The following is a 24,016-nucleotide window of genomic DNA, read 5'->3' as shown; positions in this document are numbered from 1 at the left end:
TTTTCATTTTCGCTGTGGATCCACTCTCCGTTGGGGAATTGGCCCTTATAGAAAAAAGGATAACAACTCCTCCTATGTTCCTCTGGACCTCGAACAGGTCCCCACTTCTGGCACTGTTCGTGTATGTAGTTCTGACTCTGATCCCCTTTTTTATTTTGGTTAAATTGAGCCCGTTTCTCCTGGACAAACATTTGCAATATTTCCTCCTTAATATCCTTCTTCTCCTCTAGGGAGGAGCCCGGGCATTGTTCCAGTTTGTCGCATAATTCGTTGGTTGTCATTCCCTTCCAGCCGAAGAGGACGGTCTGTACCTGTTTCTTTAACACCGGCCGAAGCCCCTCGATTAGATATTGATTTACCAATGGTTGGGGTAGCCCTCCCAGCTGCATCGGACCCAGTCCTCCCCAGCGCGCCATGGCCTTTTCCAACCTTTCTCGGTACTCTCCAATTGGTTCTCCTGCCTTTTGTTTTATGGCCCCAATTTTTCCCCAATCCGGACCTCCTGCTGGCAACAGCGCATGCTCGATGGCACCCAGCAGCCGGAGCTTCAGTGCGTCCCATTGTGGTACTGTTATCTGGGCCGCTCCTGCTGCCCTTGGATCGACGTGCGGCCAGTGTGCTCTTAATCTAGCCCTTTCCCATACTTTGGGTGGGAGCACGGATACTCCCATATGAGTTATGTCTCGATAGTCGCACTCGCCGGCTAAAAACCAATTCGACATGGTCGGCACTATCTGCCGTGGATCTTCAATAAGCAAATGTTGAATCCTTTCCCTCATTACAGTTAAAGAGGATTCTTTCCATGGTACTCTTTCTCGAACCCCCTGTCCCTGGGCGTCAACTCCGATAACTTGTACAGGGCACAATGTTTTCCTTTCCTCTATTTCCTGACATTCCGATGGGGTAGTTTGTGAGGTCCTTTTCCCCTTACAACCTACCAGTGAGGGGTATAACCCATCCGGTCCTATCGGTGGCGGGAACCCTGCGATGTCGGTCCCGTCATCTATTCCGTTAGCCCCGAGTTGTGCAAACGGCCTTCCCTGGCTCGGGTGGTTCTGGGGTATCTGGGGCGCGATGGTAGCGGGGTTATAGGGAGGTGGTAGCGGGGGCGCAGAAAGGATAGGTGGTGCCTGAAACCCCGGGACAGGGTTTAGGTCTGGGGCTGGGGAGGGTAGATTGGTCGCTACCTCCCCTCTCGCGGGGTCTGGTTTTTCAACGAGCGGCATCAGTCGCGCGTTGGCCTGCCTCTCTATTTCCTTAAGCGCTTCATCCTGCTCTTTATTCGCCTGTTTCCTCAGACCCTTGAGTTTTGTTACCTCACCAGCCAAGCTGGCCTGTTTCGACTTTGCGTGTCGCTTCATCGCTTCTTCCTTCCACCAGCCAAAGACTTTCCAATAGTCAGGCGGAAAGTGTTTCGTGGCCTGTTCGAACTTTTCTAATGTCTCATACAACACGTCCAATTTTTCCAGCGCAAAAGACCCTCCTTCGGGCCACGGTTCTCCTAAATCCTTCGTCAATGCAACCCATGACTTCCCTGGTCTCACAGCAGCATAGCCATACCTCTTAAACATAAAAAATGCTGGGGTATGTCTAAGCGGTTCACCTGCCTTTACTGTCTTATTACCTATACTGTTACCCATCCTAAGAAACCTTAGCTTACCGACGTAGCCTTGTACTCGTGAGGATCTCCCGCCTCGCGGCACAGCTACACTACCTAACTCTGAGAGGCTCGCAGCCTTGTACCCGTGAGGTTCGCCCGCCTCGCGTGGTACGGCCGCGCTACCTACTCTCCTGAGAGGCTCGTCCGCCTACACAGCCGTCTATCCTACCCTTACTGCACTTTCCTGGCGTCCTACGCCCGTGTAATAGTTCTGATCTTACTTAAAACTAAAATCCCGACGTCTCCCGGGTAGGCCTCGGATCGGGACGCCGCCCTTATCCTTACCCTCACAACCCAGAGATCTATTACCCCTTAACCTCAGGCGCCCAACGTGGGGCACTTCTCCTTACGTAACGTTACCCTAACGAGTCCATAAACAATCAGTTGCTCCAGGACCCAAGCGGTCCGTAATTAAATTTAGGTTCGTGGAACAGGTATGAGCAGGGAACGGAACGTACGGCGACCGAGCAAGAGAGAGTGGGTTACAATTTGGACTGACCCCCGGGCTAAAAAGGAAAAAACAAAAGAAAACCACAGCTCACCTGACCCGGATCAATTGCCAGCTGGTCTCTCACCACTCCCTTGCCTGGGACCGCGTCCCGGACTGCCCAGACTGATCCCACCGCTGCCACCAGTTGTCGGATTGGGACTTAGGACTTGGGACTCAGAAGACTCAGAAGAAAGGAGCAACGGATATATTTATTGGAACTCGAGTACACAAGCTTGAGGACAGCAAAGTTGTATTGAAACTCACAAAGAATGACCAACAGTACAACAAGATGCTCTGAAATAATTCAATTAACATTGCTTTATATAAAGAAAGTCAGGGGTGGAGTTAGCTCACAAGACACAGAGACAGAATGGGCTCATTGGGCCTCCCACCATAGTCCCATCCTGTTGTTCAGTTAATTAAAGGAAGTTCATCCAAGGCCAGTCATGGGTTAGCTCTGATAAGGAGATGGTCAGCATTATGTGGCAACATGTTTACAACTTTCTGTATAGCAGCTGGCTTGGGAAAGTACAAAGGGGAGTGGACACTCATAAAACTGTCAACTTGCAAGATAATGGCAGAGTCAGGAGAAAGGCAAAGAGAGATAAGAGTTGCCTCCAAGGCCAGGAAAGGGGAACTAGAGATTGTGCCCACGCAGGCCAGAGCACACAGGCAGAGAACTCCTTATTAGGATATTACACATCCTCAATGCAGTAGAAAGAACTCAGTATCATAAAAGAGTACAGTAGCAAGTCAAAACAAAACATATAATTGGTTATACTTGGTAATTGGTAAAGCAGCAAGGATATACAAAGGGGGAGGGGCATTACAGCTCCCTACATATATATATATATATATATATATATATATATATATATATATATATATATATATATATATATATATCTACAGGGTCCGTCAGGGAGGTGTGACGATTTTCAGAAAACTCGTACACAGTTATTTTTAGTCGAATTTCAATTTTTTTTTTTTAAAGACTACATATATAATGCCATGTAATACACTGTAACAAAGACATTTAAAAAATATAATTCATGTTTGAAAAATGACATCATCTAAATGGCGGCCGTTCTTGTCCAAGCATTCTTGCAGATGCGCGGAAAAGTTGTCCATAGACCTTTCAACCATGGCAAGTGGAATAGCTCGAATTTCTCTGGTGATGGCATCTGAAAGGGTCTCAAGAGTGCGTGGTTTTTGAATGTAAACCTTAGCTTTCAGGTAACCCCATAAAAAATAGTCAGGGTGAAAGATCGGGTGATCGAGGGGGCCACTCCACATCCCCACGGATTGAAATGAGGTGCCCTGGAAAATGTTCTCTTAATAAGGCCATTGATTCTCTTGAGGTATGGCAAGTAGCCCCATCTTGCTGAAACCAAACTGTAGGGAGGTCAATGCGACGTCGTCTCAATTCAGGCAGTAAGAACTCGCGCAACATCGTAACATAACGTTGTGAGTTGACTGTCACAGTGCGTCCGCCTTCCTTGAAAAAATAAGGCCCAATTATGCCGAATCGGACTATTCCGGCCCACACAGTGACTCGCTCGCAGTGCAGGGGTCTTTGATGGAGTTCTCGCGGGTTTTTTGCTGACCAATATCGGGAATTTTGCTTGTTTACACTTCCCGACAAGTGAAAATGCGCCTCATCACTCATGATGAGAACAGTGTCATCCCTCAGCAGTTCCAGCATTCTTTCTGCGAACGTAAACCACCATACGAAATCATTCTGCTGCAGTTCTTGAACCACCATGATTTTGTACGCGTGATAATGAAGGTCCAAGTGCAAAATTCGACGAACTGATCTGTCTGACATCCGTAGAGCGCGAGTGTGCCGTACCGCTGACCGACGAGGGCTGGCCTCCACAGCTTGTCGAACCCTTTCGATGTTTTCCGGGGTCCTAACGGTTCGATCACCCCCCCCGAGCTGCTCCCGGCCTCACAGATCCAGTTGTCCTGAAGTTTTTTACCCACTTCAATATTGTGTTTCAAGACGGAACGGCGCCACATCGACCAACATTGAAGTGAGTACGAAATCTGCGCTGTGTAAGCACCACCGAACTACCCGTTTGAATAAACGTCTCAACAACAAAGACGCGATGTTCAATCGTCCACAGCTCCATGGCTACTGAAATGGCGCCTAACAATGAGTAACCAACAGCCATCACGCATGCGCTAGACCCCCCACTTGCATTGTTATACCCAATTCAAACATGAATTACATTTTTAAAATGTCTTTGTTACAGTGTATTAAATGGCATTATATATGTAGTCTTTAAAAAATATAAAAATTGAAATTCCACTAAAAATAACTGTGTACGAGTTTTCTGAAAATCGTCACACCTCCCAGCCGGACCCTATATATATATATATATATATATATATATATATATATATATATATATATATATATATATATATATATATATATATATATATATATATATATATATATAGTTATGGCCTGAAGCACACCAAGCCAAGCCTTCAATCACACTGTCTTTATTTATGGATTATCACACGAAAAATCTCTTCCTACACATAAAACCAAGAAGGGAGAAAAGAGGGAAAAACCAGAGTAGGCAGGTCCAAGAGTAGGCAGGTCCAAGAGTAGGCAGGTCCAAGAGTAGGCAGGTCCAAGAGTAGGCAGGTCCAAGTGTAGGCAGGTCCAAGAGTAGGCAGGTCCAAGAGTAGGCAGGTCCAAGTGTAGGCAGGTCCAAGAGTAGGCAGGTCCAAGAGTAGGCAGGTCCAAGAGTAGTCTAGCTCCCAGTGGGGTGGGGGGGAAGGAAGAAGAAAAAGGTCACAGACCGTAACACCTCCCCCCTTAAAGAAGAAAACTTTACCCCAAGAAAAGATTTATTTTACAAAGGCAGGGTAGTCTTAACCCAGCATAAACAGTGCAATAAACAACCAGCCACCTCTCATTGTGACATTTACAGGCATCATAGCTCATATGCAGGGGCATGAAAAAAATATATCTCTTAAGCTCGAGATAGAGCATCTGCAATGACATCATCTCGACCCGAAATATGTACAATTTTCAAGGGGTATGGCTGTACTAAAAGCCCCCATCGGAAAAGGCGTTGATTCGTCATCTTGAACTTTTCCAGAAAAACCAGAGGATTGTGATCAGTATATACGGTAACATCGCTGGAGCCATTTGTTACATATATTTCAAAATGCTCTAGAGCCAAAATCAGACTCAAGGCCTCTTTCTCGATAGTAGAGTGAGCCTTTTGATGTTTGTTCAGCTTTTTGGAGAGGTAACTTACTGGATTTTCAATAACCAATGCATCATCCTGAAAGAGTACCGCTCCCTCACCAACTTCGCTTGCGTCTATAGCTAGTTTGAATGTCTTCCCAAAATCGGGAGCAGCCAATACTGGTTCATTGGCCAGAATAGCTTTCAATTTGTCAAAAGCCTTTTGACAGGATTCAGACCACACAAATTTTTCATTTTTCTTCAACAAGTTGGTTAGGGGTACCACAAGCGAGCTGTAATTCGCACAAAATTTCCTGTAGAACCCGGACATACCGAGATACCAAAGCAATTCTCGCTTATTGTTCGGGACAGGAAAATCGGCAATCGCTTGGGTCTTGGCCTGTCGAGGGGATACTTGACCCTGACCAACAACGTGACTGAGATATGTAACCATAGCTTTGGCAATATCACTTTTCTTGAGGTTTACAACAAGGTTGGCATCGGTAAGTCCAACAAACAGTTGTCCGAGATGTTTCAAGTGGTCTTGCCATGTATCACTGTACAGTATGACATCATCCAGGTAAGCTACACAATTTGGAAGACCCCTAGTAACCTGGTTCATTAACCTTTGGAAGGTAGCAGGTGCATTTTTCATCCCAAACGGCATTACCTTACACTGATATAAGCCATCTGGAGTCACAAAGGCCGAGACTTATTTTGCCTGGTCAGTCAGAGGTACTTGCCAATAACCTTTAAGCAAGTCTATTTTGCTGACATAAGCAGCCTTACCTACCCCGTCTATGCAATCTTCAATTCTTTGGATGGGATACGAATCGGTGCAGGTTACCACATTCACCTTTCGATAGTCTATACAGAATCTGGCAGAACCATCGGGCTTTGGTATGAGTACAATTGGCGAACTCCAGCTGCTCTGACTGGGTTCGATGATGTCATGCTCCAGCATATATTGTACCTCTTCACGAACCCTAGCTAACTTGTCAGGATTTAACCGATAGGGGTGTTGTTTGATGGGTCTAGCATTCCCTACCTCAACATCATGGGAAGCCAATGAGGTGCACCCGGGCTCATCGGAACAAAGATGGGCATACTCCCCAATTAGAGCAATTACATCAGATCGTTTATCCTCAGGAACATGAGCTAATTCAGAGTCCAAATGTGTCAACAACACCGAGTTTGATAGCTTCGCCCCCAAGGGTTCTCTCTCGGGTTCTTGTGGAGCGACGCTGTCGGATTCGCTAGGGTCAATATCTGGATGGTTTATATGACCTACCAACTTAGCTAGCCCAACTGGCCGACCGAGGTCGGCCTCACGCTCATAGTACCTTTTAATCATATTAACATGGCACACCCGGCGGGGTTTCCGTCTGTCATGGGTCCGCACCACGTAGTACACCTCACAGCTTCCTTTCGACCACGTAGGGACCGCTAAACTTCGCCAATAGTGGCTCCCCAGGCAGAGGTAGTAAAACTAGCACTTTGTCGCCAGGCCTAAAATTACGAGCTATCGCCTTCTGGTCAAAACGGGCCTTCATCACTCGCTGAGATACTTTCAAATGCTTCTGGGCGACCTTGCAGGTGGAGGTAAGTCTTTCCCGGAAAGTACATACGTAGTTCAGAAGGTTAGGGTTCTCAGTCTCTTCGATGAATCTCTTTTACTACTTTTAGAGGGCCCCTAACCTCATGGCTGTACACCAACTCAAATGGGCTGAAACCCGTAGATTCATTCGGGGGTATCCCTGGTGGCAAACAACACAAAACAGATTCCTTTGTCCCATTCTTCAGGATACTCCATACAATATGCCTTCAGCATAGTTTTCATGGTCTGGTGGTCTCTCTCAAAGGCTCCCTGGGACTGGGGGTGGTAGGCCGACGACTTTAACTGCCTGATCCCTAGCTGGTGTATGACTTCTTGAAATAGACCAGACATAAAATTCGAACCTTGGTCAGACTGCACCTCCTTTGGCAAACCATATCTGGTGAAAAACTGAACCAAGGCGTCCACCACCATCTTAGCAGTAATCCTTTTTAAGGGGACAGCCTCAGGGAATCGAGTTGACATGTCCATTATGGTTAATAAATACCGATGCCCCGATTTAGTTCTTGGTAATGGACCAACACAATCAATCAGTACTCTACTGAAAGGCTCCTCAAAAATGGGCAGGGGTAAAAGGGGAGCTGGTTTCATCGAGGGCTGGGGTTTCCCTATCATTTGACAGGTATGGCAGGTCTTACAGTGTGCCACTATGTCCTGGTGCAACTTAGGCCAATAAAAATGCGCCATGATCCTAGCCTGAGTTTTCCTGATTCCCGCATGTCCGGCCATGGGAATTTCATGGGCCAGCCATAGAATTTCAAAACAATAACGGGGTGGTAGCACTACCTGGTGTACCACAGACCAATCGTCACTGGCGGGAGTACGAGGGGGTCTCCACTTTCTCATTAACACATCAGATTTCACATAGTAACATTCTGAGACTTCCTTAGCTTCCAACTCTGTCATAGCCTTTTGTCTGAGGTCTATTAGTACAGGATCTGCCTGCTGGTCCTTAATTAGTGAAGAATGATTCAACACGGGCACACAAGAAGCCCCATTCCCTATCCCTTCATCGCTGGTTAAATCATTGAAAAACGTCTCCGCCAACCACACCTCAGAATCTGGTACAGTTGTCAACTCAATGTCAGTCTGCTTCTCTTTCCACGTTTGGGATCTCGTCACTACACAAGCAGGGAAAATACCGGGGAACTCCTCTTGCAAATCCTGTTTCTTGCTGAACTATAGGATGTATGGAAACTACTGGGGAAACACCAACCCTACCCCCAACCAAATCATTTCCCAATAGGAAACGAATACCCTCTATGGGGAGAGTGGGGACGATTCCTACTGTCACGGGTCCTGTGACCAAATCAGACTTCAAGTTCACCCTATGTAAGGGGACTGGGACATAATGACCTGCAATGCCCTGGATTAAGGCACTCGCTTTCACCGAACTACTCAAAGTCAATGGTAAAATATTAGACAACATCAACGACTGAGCCGCCCCAGTATCCCTCAGAATAACTACGAACTTGACATCCCCGTCCCAAGACACTTGGCCCTTTGACATAAAAGGTTTATAACGGTCTTGTACGGGGCTCATAAAGTCAGCAGTATCCTCAGCTTTAACTGAAAGGGCACAATCATGGTGACTGTCCACTTTGGTTCGAACCAATGCAAGAGGTCTAGCGGAGTCTCCCTGCTTCTCCTCCCTTTGCAATTTCGAACAATTGGACTTCAGATGTCCCCTCTGTTTACAGTAATAATACGTTGGGGCCGTTCCCCGGCGAGATGCCTGACTCGACCACTCCAACTGTCTACTCAGAGATGGCCGCACCAATGGACACCTACGGTCTGTCCACTCCCCCTTCTTGTTATCCCAGGTAGTACCATAATGAGGAAAACCAAGGCCTCTCTTATGGGTAAGTTCATATTCATCTGCACCAATAGCTGCTTTTTTCAACTCGCCAACCTTATGATCCGTAAGGTGTGTCCTTATGTCCAAGGGGATACTGTTCCTAAACTCTTCCATCAAGATAACCTCCCTTAGATTACCATAGATCCTATCCACTTGTAGAGAACGATAACACCAATCAAATCTCATTTCCTTCTCCCTCGCAAATTCAACAAATGTCTACCCAGCCTGTCTTTTTAAGGTTCGGAACTTCTGCCGGTACGCTTCCGGAACTTGCTCATCGGCGGACAACACAGCCTTTTTAACAGCCTCATAATTCTCTGACTGGTCCTCCGAAAGAGCTGAATACACTTCCTGGGCTCTCCCTATGAACCCACTTTGTAGTAGCAGGGTCCAGTATTGTTCGGGCCACTGAAGACGTTTTGCTATCTTTTCAAAAGACAGAAAAAACGTTTCCAACTCCTCGTTAAACTTGGGAACAAGCCTAATGTTCCAAACCACATCAAAGGAACGGGGGAGACTTTGACCACCACCTGAATCGATGGAAACGGGTTGGGCCGATCCCACCTGCATTTCTAATTTTCTTAACTCAAACTTCTGTTGCCATTCTTCTTTTCCTCTTTCAAACTCTTTGCTTTTCTTCCTTTTCTCTTTCAAACTCTTTGCTTTTCTTTCTTTTCTCTTTGCTGTTCTTCCTTTTCTCTTTCAAACTCTCTTTGCCGTTCTTTGTCTTCTAACTTTAGTCTGAGCTGTCTTTCTTCTGATTCTATCCGGGCTAATTCCAAGGCTTCACTACTCAATTTTACCCACGGTTCTAAACCCATGTGACTGACAATAGCCGAAACAATCTCCGCCTTTTTCATGCCAGATGTCCCACTAGCACCAATATGATCCGCTACAGCTCTTAACTCTACCTCACGTAACAGTTCTACATCTTGCACTGATAGCCCCTTCTTCTCCAAAAATTCCTTCACTTCAAAATCCATCTCCTCAACCATGGTGTACGACTGCAGTAATACAGAAGTACCAGCACCGTAAACAAAAGTCAAACAAGTACAGATACTTTCAAAGTGCATAGCTCCCATGCCAAATAATTAAATATCCTACTATACAGCCCATATACAGCACATACAGTACAGTATACAGTAGCTATATCCTACAGCTTATACAGCGCGGCATTGCCTTGGCGCCTCCGGCGCCCGGCAATACCGCAGTGCAGCTCATAGAGACTGCATTGGGAGGGAGACGTGTACGCTAATTCATTGATTAATTGTATAATTAAAATCAATAAAAGATTATCACAAATTATTTTCTCAATCAATTGGCTAATAGCATAACTAAACCACTCGTGCTTCATCCGAAGATGTATCTTTTAGAAATTTAATTAAATAAGTCATTAATAAAAAATTAAATAATTAATTGATTCACCAATAAATAATTAATCGATTAAATGATTAATCAATAAATCAAAAATATCCTTGATAGCCACATCACTTGGTCACTGTCATGTCCAAATATGAGCTTCCCAGCTCAAAAGGTGCCTGAGATATTGGCCAAATGAGAAAGAAAATAAATAAATGATTAATAATGAAAATAAATAAATAATAATATTTAAAAAATTAAATTATTAATCAATTCGATCACAGAACACATAAACCACCACCATTTCATCAGAATGTGTGACTGAATTGTTTTTTTTTTTTTTTAGTAATTAATCGAATAATTAAATAATTAATCGATTAATTGATTAATTGATTAATCAATAAATCAAAAATATCCTTGATAGCCACATCACTTGGTCACTCATTTAATTGATTATTTTTTGCTCTGAATTACGTGTGAACGCGTAACTGTGAGATTATGGCAGCAAGGATGGAACATCACGTGATCCTTGAAATGGAAGGGAGAAACACCAGGAATGTGTTGCAGGGGTGGTAATGTCCTTTTGCCTTCTCTCCAATCTCCACTGGAACCTTTGAAAGAAATACTTCAATCAACTATGACTCAATCCAGACACTTCCTGAAGGAAATCCGTAATTACAACTCTTCGTTCCAAATGACTTCGTTTGGAGCAGATTGCGTCGTCACTGAGCAAGGATTCATGCCTACATTCAAGGTGCAAGGCCAGGTATACCACCTCATTGGCTCTGTCCACCCTCAACCAGGTGAACAACCGAAATTTTTACAAATCTATTTTATGGGTGACCACCGAGTAGAAGCTGCCCGACGAGGACAGAACTTCCCCAACCTACGCTCTGAACTAATCCTCGCCTTACAAGATATGCTCCACTCAAATAATGCGCTGGTCAACAGCTTCAAGTCGACATTAGAGAGAATGCCTTCACCTGATTACAAGGTCGTAATTCGAGCTGACAAACATCCTCATGGAGAGCACGAACGTCGGTTTAATGAGCCAGTCAACAATGACGTTGCAGTTCTCATGGTAGGCGAGCAGTACAACAATCGCGACATCGTCCTGCATCTTCGCGACAACAGCACGAAGCGGATTTCGGAGACACCGATTCTATGACGCCCTCCAGTACCCTCTGATTTTCTGGAAAAGACAAGATGGCTATCATTTTGAAGTTGAACAAGCTGGCGGCCGGGGAAAGAAAGTATCTGCGAATGACTTCTATGCCTTCCACAATCCACATCATGGTCAGAAAGAATTCCACGAATCATATCCTGCAGTGCCGTGATCTGTTCCACCAGTTCATCGTCGACATGTATGCCAAAATCGAAAGTGAGAGACTCCTCTTTATCCGGCTCCACCAACGTCAACTGAGGGCAGAATCGTACGCACACCTCAAGGATGCTGTCAACAATGACGGAGATGTTCAGAACATGGGACAACTGGTCATCTTGCCATCCACGTTCACCGGAGGTCCCCAATACATGCACGAGCGGACCCAGGATGTGATGGCATACGTACGCAATTACGGTCGCCCCGACCTTTTCCTTACCTTCACCTGTAATCTGAAGTGGGAAGAAATTAAGCGAGAGTTGATGATCAACCAGCAGCCAACACATCGCCATGACATTGTCGCAAGGGTATTCCACCAGAAACAGAAGGACCTCATGCAGACGATTAAGAAGGGCAAAGTTTTCGGGACTGTCCGATGCTTCATGTACACCGTTGAATGGCAGAAACGAGGCCTGCCCCATGCCCACATTCTGGTGTGGCTAGAAGAAAAGATCCACGCTTCCAATGTAGACTCTTTTATCAGTGCTGAACTTCCAAACCCTGATGAGGATCCAGAGCTGTTCAACATCGTCAAAACGCAGATGGTGCATGGCCCTTGCAGCCGGCTGAATCCATCGTCTCCATGTATGAAGGACGGTAAATGCACCAAGTGATATCCTAGGGCATTTCTCAAGGAAATGCAGACTGGTCTGGATGGATACCCACTTTACCGGAGCAGAAAGCCTGAAAGCGGTGGATCTGAAACATCTATTTCAATTTCCGAGACCAGAAGCATAGACGTTGACAACCGATGGATTGTACCATACTGTCCACTTCTCTCTACAATGTTCAAGGCTCATCTCAATGTTGAGTTCTGCAACTCAGTGAAATCAATCAATTAACGTGTGCAAATACATCAACAAAGGTTCGGACATGGCGATGTTCGGCCTTCAGAGGAACAAAAACGACGAGATCGAATCATATCAGCTGGGGCGTTACGTCAATAGTAACAAAGCTATCTGGAGAGTTCTCAACTTCCCTATCCACGAACGCTACCCAACTGTTGTACACCTTTCCGTACATCTTGAGAATGGCCAGAGAGTGTATTTCACAGAAGGCAACGCAAGGCAAAAAGCGGCAGAACCACCAAGTTCAACTACACTTACCGCATTCTTCCAATTGTGTCAACAAGACGAATTCGCCAAAACACTCATCTACAATGAAGTCCCACAGTACTACACCTGGGTGGTTGGCAGTAAGATGTGGAAAAGACGTACACAAGGAGCACGAGTTGTGGGACATCCCAACATTCACCATTCAGATGCAATTGGACGAGTCTACACTGTACATCCAAACAATTTCGAATGCTTCTTCCTGCGCCTTCTACTCCATCATGTCAAAGGACCCATCTCTTTCCAAGAACTGAGAACATTCAACGGCCAGGTTTGCGACACCTTCCGCCAAGCCTGCCACCTGCATGGCCTTCTGGAGGATGACAGCCACTGGGATGCCACTCGAGAAGAAGCAGCAGTCTCACGCTCTCCAGCCCTGTTGAGAAATCTCTTTGCCATCATGCTACAAACTTGCGGTCTCTCCAGTCCGGTACAACTGTGGAATAACCATCGTGACGATCTCAGCAAGGACATTCTCCACAGGGCAAGACAGGTTCATGCTGAAGCAGACTACTCCGATTCGATCTACAATGAAGCCTTAGTACTCATAGAAGACAAACTGCTTTCTCTTGGAGGACATTCGCTGGAGGTCATTGGCCTTCCTGTAACACAGCGACAACAACAGAATCACCTGGCTCGGGAAGTACTCCGAGAGACTTCATACAACGCACAAGAGTTGGAAAACTACATCAATTAAAATGAGCCAAGACTGACAGTGGAGCAAGAACAGATCTACATGCAAGTGCTGGCGAGCATACACTCTTCTGAAGGTGGATTGTTCTTTCTGGACGCACCTGGAGGCACTAGAAAAACGTTCCTTATGAACCCCCTGTCAAAAATCAGGCAGAAAAAGATGATTGCTCTGGCTGTTGCCTCTTCCAGAATTGCTGCCACTCTTCTCCCCGGGGGCCGGACCGCCCACTCAACCTTCAAGCTCCCCCTCAACCTCACTAACACGGAGCAGCCAATGTGCAACATCTCCAAGTCATCGGCTGTCGCAGAGGTATTTCGGCAATGCCAACTCATTGTCTGGGACGAGTGCACAATGTCTCACAGAGTTGCACTGGAGGCAGTTAACCGCACACTGCAAGATATTCAAAACGATGAGCGGGGAGGCATTACTCTTCTGATGGCAGGGGATTTCCGACAGACCCTGCCTGTCATACCACGCGGAACCAAGGCAGATGTACTTCATTCCTGTATAAAGGCATCTCCTCTATGGTGAAAAGTGACGAAGTTGAAACTCAGCACAAACATGCGTGTCACCCTTCATGGAGATGTAGCCGCAGGCGCCTTTTCAGCGTAGCTGTTACAGATCGGAAACGGAGATTTGGAGACGTGCCCTGAAGATGGACTGGACATCGTACCATGCGGCAACAATGTCACCACGGCTGACGAACTCAAGGCGAACGTCTTCCCCAACATCCCCGCCATCTACCGAAATCACTCCTGGCTCTGTGAAAGGGCAATTCGAGCCCCAAAGAACGATGCAGTGGACAAAATCAATTTGGATCTTCTGCAGACTATTCCTGGGGATCTAAGAACTTACCGATCTGTCGACTCAATCCAAAACGACCACGAGACTGTCCATTACCCGGTAGAGTTCCTCAATTCGCTACAGCCTCTGGGTGGGCCTCCCCATATACTCCATCTAAAGGAAGGTGCTCCAATCATGCTCCTGAGAAATATCGATCCTCCAAAACTGTGCAACGGCACATGACTGGCTATCAAAAAGTTGATGCCTCACGTAATTGAGGCCAACATACTTACGGGAAACTATAGCGGGGAACAGGTCTTCATTCCGAGGATACCAATCATACCATCTGATCTGCTATGCGAGTTCAAAAGGCTCCAATTCCCCGTACGGCTCAGCTTTGCCATGACCATCAACAAGGCGCAAGGACAATCTCTAAAGGTGGTCGACTGAACCTTGATTCCCCGTGCTTCTCCCATGGCCAACTATACGTAGGATGTAGTCAGGTAGGACAAGAGAACAATCTATACATCCTATCCGAACAAGGAAAGACAAAGAACATTGTTTACAAGGAAGCACTGCGTAATTAACTACGTGTCTGGTGTGTTGTGATGATTGTGAGAATATCGATTCTGATTCTGATCTGATTTTTATGTGTATTTATGTGTATTTTATGTGATTTTATGTATTTATGTGTATAAAAAAAAACACACAAAAAAGGCACGAAGGAAAATAGTTAATTACTCCGACACATTTAGCTGCGGTGATTGAAAAATCACCGGACAATTGTTGCTGTTTTGATGCTTTTTACTGCTGTTTTGATGCTTTTACATTGCTGTTTTGATGCTTTTTCACTGCTGTTCTGATGCTTTTTCACTGCTGTTTTGATGCTTTTTCACAGCTGTTCTGATGCTTTTTTGCCGTTTTTTTAAATATAAAAATCTCATTTCAAAAAAAAAAAATCCAAAAAAATCTCACAATGATGACATAATTCACAGAAAACGTTGAAGCAACCGCGTAATATTGCGGTGATGTTTAACTCTGAGTGAGAATAGTTCTAAATTTTAAAAATTTTCATCTGATATTTGTGATTTCTTTCAAACAAACTGTATTTCCCATCTACACGGCCATGTATTCCTATTAACGTTATGTAAAGTACATAAATTGTGTGGATTACATCATTTGTGGATGTGATCAATCTAACCTTGTGCCAGTAACCATCTATATCCCTCCCCTCCCTTTCCCTCCTCCTCCCTTTCCCCCCCCCCTTTCCCCTCCCCCTCCCCTCCCCCTCCCTTCCCCCCCCCCTCCCTTCCCCCCCCCCTACCCCTCCCTTTCCCTCCTACCCCTTCCCCTCTCCTCTCCCCCTCCCCTTCCCCTCCCCTTCCCCCTCCACCCTACCCTCTCCCCTTCCCCCCACCCCTCCCCTTCCCCCTCCCCTTGCCCCCACCCCCTCCCTCTCCCCCTCCCCCCTCCCCTTCCCCCTCCCTCCTCTCCTCCCCCTCCCCCCTCTTCTCCCCTCCCCCCCTCTCCTCCCCTCCCCCCCTCTCCTCCCCTCCCCCCCGTTCCCCTCCCCTTCCCCCTCCTCTCCCCCGCCCGGCAATGCCGGGTACTTCTGCTAGTCTTGAATAATGAGCAAATATACACTGAACTAAAAAAATTGTATACATAAGCGAGGCTCATGGAAGAGCTAGTTAGTATTAGCACACAGAACAGATCAGGGCACAACAAGACAAAAGGAACAGGAGAAGAGAGGGGAGAAACACCAACAAACATCCACAGCGTCAGGCTGAGCAAGATGTGAGGCAGAGGAGCCAGCCCAGAGGGGAGAGCAGTACTCCATCAAGGTGCAGATGAAGGCCTTGTAGGTGGATAGGAGTTCAGGTATGCCAAGGATGTACTTTGTACGACGGAGGATGCCCAGTCGGCGGTTGGCTTTGGAGGTTTCACAAGCTTGCGATTTTTATGCCTCTGCCCATGAAGGTGGGGAGTCATGTTATCGGGTTGTCCGTCCGGGCTAAACCTAATTTTTCTCAGCAAACATCTGTCTGATTGAGACGAAACTTTCAGGGTGGGAGTGACACCTATGCAGTCATGATAATTGTGACGTCATGGGTCACGTGGTATGGCAGCCATCTTGGATTAAACGCAAAGAATAATAATAATAAAAATTCTCGGAAACCGCTGAATGGAAAAATTTGAAACTTGGCACATTGTCAAGTACTCCTAATGGGGAACAAAAGCTTGATAATGACGACATCATAGGTGAAGTGGTATACCAGCCAAAAATGTTTTAATCGAATTCCTTATCCTACAAAATTGTAATTGCATGCACATGATCTAAAACTCATTTTTATTGAAACATTAAATTTATGACATCATAGGTCACATGGTTTGGCAGCCATATTGGATTTAACCTAAAATCTTTTTAAAAAATCCTCTCTCAAACCACCAAATCGATTGACTTGAACCTTTACGTGTGTCATTGACTAGGCATGGCGATTAAAAGATGATCACGAAAACATCATTGGTCACATGGTGTGGCAGCCATGTTGGATTGAAGGAAAATATTAAATAATTATATCTCTGAAACCGCTTACCCTATTGATGCGAAATTTAAGAAATATAATCTCACATCATTGTTACATATAGTTCGAATATGATGATGTCATCGGTCACGTGGTTTGGCAGCCATCTTGGATAGAAAAACAAACCTTATCCGATCAACACGAAACTTCACAAACGCGATCCCTAACCCATACATATGCAGAATGTACATTTTCAAGGTCATATGTCATGTGGTACGGCAGCCATATTAGCTTGAAAGCCGACGTTAAAAAAAATCCCTTCTCTGAAACTGCTTCACCGATTGATGTGAAACCTGTCATCAAGAAGAAGAAGAAAATGTGATACTTGAAAACAGCTGAAGGGATTTAAATTCAAACTTGTGTATTTTTAGGACAGTGAAAGAGGGCGTATACTCGTTGTGGGACTTTGCGGAGGCATACTGGCGACACAGTCGCATTGCTCTAGTTTATTCATGGTGTGAACAGAGGGAAAAGACTGCAGCCTTCGTGTTGAAGGACGAGATATGTCACGGTAGGGGGTTGAGTCATCAGCAAATAGATAAAGGTGATTTTCCAGAGAGTCAGAGAGTTCATTGATGAAGATCAGGAATAGGACTGGGCCCAGAACACTGCGTTGAGGAACTCCAGCCTTGACTGGGGGAAGAGATGAAAGCATTCTGTTGAGAGACACAAGTTGGTTACGAGAGTAAAGCAAGTCAGTAATCCATGCATAGAATTAACCTTGGATTCAGAATTAACCATCAAGATGGCTGCAGATTGGTCTGTGCCGTCATCACGAGTTCCACGTCAACCCATTTTTGCTTCTTCTGTTGACATTGGAAAATCTGAATATGAAGTGCTATCGGTCATTTGTCAACGAGCAATCGCACCTTCGACCTGGATGGCGCTCGGTTCAATTTCTGGAGGTGGATCAAACCGGCCCTTCAGTGAGCAGTGCCACAAGGGGGCGCTGTCACACGAACCACACCGTGTTTCTGCGGGCACATTAAGCCGGCTATCTCCTCGCCTAATGCCACGCGATTGGAGAACATCCCACGATACCACGGCTCAAGCTGAAGCCAGCATCAATTTGACGATTATACATATATATATATATATATATATATATATATATACAGGTATGCAGGTGTATATATATATATATATATATATATATATATTCCCGCTCTATAACGGTCGCGATCCGCCTCGGCAGATAATCCTTTTCAAACCACAAAATTGATTAGAACTTTGATGGTTGTTTCGAAGAAACTACAATGGAACAACATATACTCGCAGACCCGTAAGGAGATGTTGTCATTCGTAAGTGCTCGGCTCTCCCCCCTCGCACCCCCGGCTCACACCCTCACCTCACCCTCCCCCCTCCCCTCTCGGCAAACAGACGTGTGATCGGTGAATCCGGGCTCATTCCCAAGTCCTTCTTCCCCACAGAGTTTCGCGAACACGGAAAACAAAAAGTCGTGAAGTCTCGGTTCGGGGTCCCGCAAAACGCGGTGACGCATGGCATGGAAGGGAGAGGCTAAGGGGAGGGGGAGGATGAAGGTGTAGGGGGAGGAAGCTCGGGAAGGGGTGGAACATTGGGAGGAGGAGAGGCAGCAGCTGCGGGGGAGTCCAAGCTCGCCGGCCCCGGCCTCCCGTCCATCTCCGCTTCCCAAAACCTCGCACGGAAGGACGGACCGTCGGAGCCGCTGCTCGCCGGGTTCTCAGGTGCGTTTATCGCCTCGTTCTCCGGACCCCTCCCTGTCCTCCGTGCCGCAGCCGCACGGACTGCTCAGCGACGGCCGAGGGACCGTCAGCGGTCGGTCCCCGGCATATCGGGGTAAGGGTTGGGCGAGGGCGCGGTTCGGAATCTCCCTGACCCCTGACCCCAGTCAAGGAAGACGTGTCGAGGCTGCTTTCCAGCAACGCCCGTGTCCAGCGTGTATTCGCTTCATCTGCACCTTGTACTCGAGCCGTCCGTGCTCCTCGGGGTCCATGCAGTTTTTGGTTTAACAAACGTCCCGCTCCCTGTCTCCGTGATCTCCCGTATGTGTTCTGTGCACGTGTTGCGCTCACGACCCGCACTGGGATCGGCCGTCTCCCTGCCACCTGCCACCAGATATCCGTCCCCGAAGACCTCAGCTCAGCTCGAGTCCCCCATATCCTGACTCCTCCCCCCCCCTTTTTGCCCCCCTATCCTGCACTGCTGATCCCGTTAGCCCCCGGTTCCATCCATTGCATTTTAAACACATTTTCAACTCACTTTAACAAACCCTCTCTTTAGGGGTGGAACTTGTTGGTGTGAACATAAAGGGTCGTCAAAGTGGAAGGGTACACGGTATACCGTACGACAAACCAACCGGTTTACCATAGCAGAGAGCGTGCCCGAGCTCCGAGCGTTGTCATATGACATAGCTATATGATATAATCGGTTATAAGCTCAGTTGTAAAACAGTAAACAAAGTGTTTTGTTGTTGTCCTGCATTTTTAGCTTATCTCGAGTCGACGTAAACACTTTGAGCTTACGTTATGTCCCGCACTGATCTATAACTGCCTTGAACAGCCAGCTTGGTGAACACGTGTTCCGCCTCCGCCCACGGGGATTCAATGAATCAATGGCTATTTGGTGTGTGCGTGTGTGTGTGTGTGTGTATAGATTATGTGTATATCTGTGCTTGTGTGTGTTTATAGATTGTGTGTGTGTGTTTCTAGATGATGTGTATATCTGTGTGTGTGTGTGTGTGTGTGTGTGTGTGTGTGTGTGTGTGTGTGTATAGATTATGTGTATATCTGTGTGTGTGTGTTTATAGATTGTGTGTATGTTTATAGATTGTGTGTATATCTGTGTGTGTGTGTGTATGTATAGATTATGTGTATATCTGTGTGTGTATAGATTATGTGTATATCTGTGTTTGTGTGTGTGTATAGATTGTGTGTATATCTGTGTTTGTATAGATTGTGTGTGTGTGTGTGTGTGTGTGTGTGTGTGTGTTTATTTATAGAATGTGTGTATATCTGTGTTTGTGTTTATAGATTGTGTGTATATCTGTGTGTGTGTGTTTATAGATTGTGTGTATATCTGTGTTTGTGTGTTTATAGGTTGTGTGTGTGTGTGTGTGTGTGTGTGTGTGTGTGTGTGTGTGTGTGTGTGTGTGTGTGTGTGTGTGTGTGTGTGTGTGTGTGTGTATAGATTATGTGTATATCTCTGTGTGTGTGTGTATAGATTATGTGTATATCTCTGTGTGTGTGTTTATAGATTATGTGTATATCTGTTTGTGTGTTTATAGATTGTGTGTGTGTGTGTGTGTGTGTGTGTGTGTGTGTGTGTGTGTGTGTGTGTGTGTGTGTGTGTTTATAGATTGTGTTTGTATATCTGTGTGTGTTTATAGATTGTGTGTGTATATCTCTGTGTGTGTGTTTATAGATTATGTGTATATCTGTGTGTATGTGTTTATAGATTGTGTGTGTATGTGAGTGTGTGTTTATAGATTATGTGTATATCTGTGTGTGTTTATAGATTATGTGTATATCTGTGTGTGTGTGTTTATAGATTATGTGTGTATGTGAGTGTGTGTTTATAGATTAGGTGTATATCTGTGTGTGTGTTTATAGATTATGTGTATATCTGTGTGTGTGTGTTTATAGATTATGTGTGTATGGGAGTGTGTGTTTATAGATTAGGTGTATATCTGTGTGTGTGTTTATAGATTATGTGTATATCTGTGTGTGTGTGTGTGTTTATAGATTGTGTGTATATTTCTGTGTGTTTGTGTTTATTGATTGTGTGTGTGTATATTTGTATGTGTGTGTTTATAGATTGTGTGTGTATATCTGTGTGGGTGTTTATAGATTGTGTGTGTGTGTGTGTGTGTGTGTGTGTGTGTGTGTGTGTTTATAGATTGTGTGTGTATATCTGTGTGTGTGTTTATAGATTGTGTGTGTATATCTGTGGGTGTGTTTATAGATTGTGTGTATATGTGTGTGTGTGTGTGTGTTTATAGATTGTGTGTGTATATCTGTGTGTGAGTGTGTGTTTATAGATTGTGTGTGTATATCTGTGTGTGAGTGTGTGTTTATAGATTGTGTGTGTATATCTGTTTGCGTGTGTGTGTGTTTATAGATTGTGTGTATATTTGTGTGTGTGTTTATAGATTGTGTGTGTGTATATTTGTATAATAATAATAATAATTCATTTATTTTGTATAGCGCTTTTCATGAAGCCCAAAGGCGCTTTGACAGAGTGCAAAACATAATTCATAACAAAACATGAAAACAACAATTGCAAAAAGACAAGAATCAATAGGGAAATATTTAAAGCAAAAGGAGGGAGAAGGAGAAGTGATAGTCAGGGGTTAAATGCTGTGTTTGGGTCAGGTATGTCAGGGGTATGTCAGTCATGGTATGTCAGGTATGTCAGGGGTATGTATGTCATGGTAGGTATGTCAGGGGTATGTCAGGGGTCAGGTATGTCAGTCAGGGGTATGTGTGTGTTTATAGATTGACTGTGTACATCTGTGTGTGTGTGTTTATTGATTGTGTGTGTGTGTGTGTGTGTGTGTGTTTATAGATTGTGTGTGTATATCTGTGTGTGTTTATAGATTGTGTGTGTGTGTGTGTGTGTGTGTGTGTGTGTGTGTGTGTGTGTGTGTGTGTGTGTGTGTGTGTTTATAGATTGTGTGTGTATATCTGTGTGTGTTTATAGATTGTGTGTGTATATCTGTGTGTGTGTTTATAGATTGTGTGTGTATATCTGTGTGTGTGCTTATAGATTGTGTGTGTATATCTGTGTGTTTATAGATTGTGTGTGTATATCTGTGTGTGTGTGTGTGTGTGTGTTTATAGATTGTGTGTGTATGTGTGTGTGTGTGTGTGTGTTTATAGATTGTGTGTGTATATGTGTATGTGTGTGTGTGTTTATAGATTGTGTGTGTATATCTTTGTGTGTGTATAGATTGTGTGCGTATATATGTGTGTGTGCTTATAGATTGTGTGTGTGTGTTTTTTATTTTTTAACCTCCGCCACCAAGGGTGGATGGAGGTTATGTTTTCACCCATTTTTGTGTTTGTCTGTTTGTCTGTATGTCCGTTTGTGAACAAAATATCTCAAAAAGCTGTGGACGGATTGTGGACGAATTTGGCAGAGAGGTAGCATTTGTGACACCGATGAAATGATTAGATTTTGGTGAAGATCCGTATTCGGATCCGGCTACTGGAATTTTTAAAGTGATTCTTCACCATTGGGAGATCGGGCCAAAAATGATACATAGCAGGATATCTCAAAAAATATGGATGGATTTCGACGAAACTTGGTGGACCAGTTGGGTGTCTGACAAGGACGAACCGATTCGATTTTGGTGAAGATCGGAATATGGATTCGGATGTGAGAATTATTTAATTTTAAGTGATTCTTCACCATTGGGAGATTCAGTATACAAAACAAAACAAAAAAACAAAAAAAAAAAAACATTGGGAGATCGGGCCAAAAACGATACATAGCAGGATATCTCAAAAAGTTATGGATGGATTTGGACGAAATTTGTTGGACAGGTTGTGTGTGTGACGAGGAAGAATCGATTCGATTTTGGTGAAGAACTGGATCCGGATCCGGCTAGTATAATTTTAAAAGTGATTCTTCACCATTGAGTGATATGGCCAACCAGGTGGAGGTATGCTCTCTACTGAGTACCGCTCTAGTTACATTATGGGTTTATAATCTGTGTGTGTGTGTGTGTGTGTGTGTGTGTGTGTGTGTGTGTGTGTGTGTGTGTGTGTGTGTGTGTGTGTGTGTGTGTGTGTGTGTGTGTGTGTGTGTGTGTGTATCTGTGTATGTATGTGTGTTTATAGTGTGTGTTTGTTTGTGTATGTGTGTGCATGTGTGTACGAAATGCGAGGTATGAAAACATCTTTAGATTAATTGATTAGTTTCTTGCAATTAATGGTTTGTATTTAATCAGCCTCACGATGATATACATCCAAAGTAACTCGAATTAATAAAAGAAAACCAAACTCCCAATTTGTAAGTCTAAGGTTGCTGCACACCAAAATGGTGGGGGTTTAACTGTTTAAGCACGTCGTGAGAACACCAGCCGTAACATGTTATCACCCGGTACCAAAACGCCTGCAAAACGCTTCATTGTAAATTATACACGAAACTACGCATGGAATGTTATCACGTGTGTGTCATCGTTTGTGTGTGTTACTCACCCACCCCGAGCCTTGTATTCCTGTTACTCTCACTAATTAGATTTGGGAGTGCATTATTCTTCTGATACTCTCACCAACTAACTTTGGGTGTGCATTATACTTCTGTTACTCTCACCAACTAACTTTGCGTGTGCATTATACTTCTCTTACTCTCACCAACTAACCTTGGGTGTGCATTATACTTCTGTTACTCTCACCAACTAACCTTGGGTGTGCATTATACTTCTGTTACTCTCACCAACTAACTTTGGGTGTGCATTATACTTCTGTTACTCTCACCAACTAACTTTGCGTGTGCATTATACTTCTGTTACTCTCACCAACTAGATTTGGGTGTGCATTATACTTCTGTTACTCTCACCAACTAACTTTGGGAGTGCATTATACTTCTGTTACTCTCACCAACGAACTTTGCGTGTGCATTATACTTCTGTTACTCTCACCAACTAACTTTGCGTGTGCATTATACTTCTGTTACTCTCACCAACTAACTTTGGGAGTGCATTATACTTCTGTTACTCTCACCAACGAACTTTGCGTGTGCATTATACTTCTGTTACTCTCACCAACTAGATTTGGGTGTGCATTATACTTCTGTTACTCTCACCAACGAACTTTGCGTGTGCATTATACTTCTGTTACTCTCACCAACTAACTTTGGGTGTGCATTATACTTCTGTTACTCTCACCAACTAGATTTGGGTGTGCATTATACTTCTGATACTCTCACCAACTAACTTTGGGAGTGCATTATACTTCTGTTACTCTCACCAACTAACTTTGGGTGTGCATTATACTTCTGTTACTCTCACCAACTAGATTTGGGTGTGCATTATACTTCTGATACTCTCACCAACTAACTTTGGGAGTGCATTATACTTCTGATACTCTCACCAACTAACTTTGCGTGTGCATTATACTTCTGTTACTCTCACCAACTAGATTTGGGTGTGCATTATACTTCTGATACTCTCACCAACTAACTTTGGGAGTGCATTATACTTCTGTTACTCTCACCAACGAACTTTGCGTGTGCATTATACTTCTGTTACTCTCACCAACTAACTTTGGGTGTGCATTAT

General features: G+C 44.7%; 1 protein-coding gene across 3 annotated transcripts in view; it reads left to right on the top strand.

Annotated features, from left to right (window-relative positions):
- The window catches only part of LOC137418572 (talin-1), a 212,189-nt gene that overhangs the window by 22,035 nt on the left and 166,138 nt on the right, over nucleotides 1–24,016 (top strand). Inside the window, exon 1 of one of the 3 annotated variants that reach the window (XM_068104670.2) lies at nucleotides 18,121–18,458. The exons of the other annotated variants lie outside the window; for them this stretch is intronic. The gene's annotated coding sequence lies outside the window, so the exon portion shown is untranslated. Of the gene's footprint in view, nucleotides 1–18,120; nucleotides 18,459–24,016 lie in introns of those variants that run through there. 3 annotated transcript variants of the gene reach the window in all.

Source organism: Myxine glutinosa, chromosome 2 (assembly GCF_964187855.1).
Source record: "Myxine glutinosa chromosome 2, kmMyxGlut1.1, whole genome shotgun sequence".
Classification (NCBI taxonomy): domain Eukaryota; kingdom Metazoa; phylum Chordata; class Myxini; order Myxiniformes; family Myxinidae; genus Myxine; species Myxine glutinosa.
This window is presented reverse-complemented; position numbering and strand designations above follow the sequence as displayed.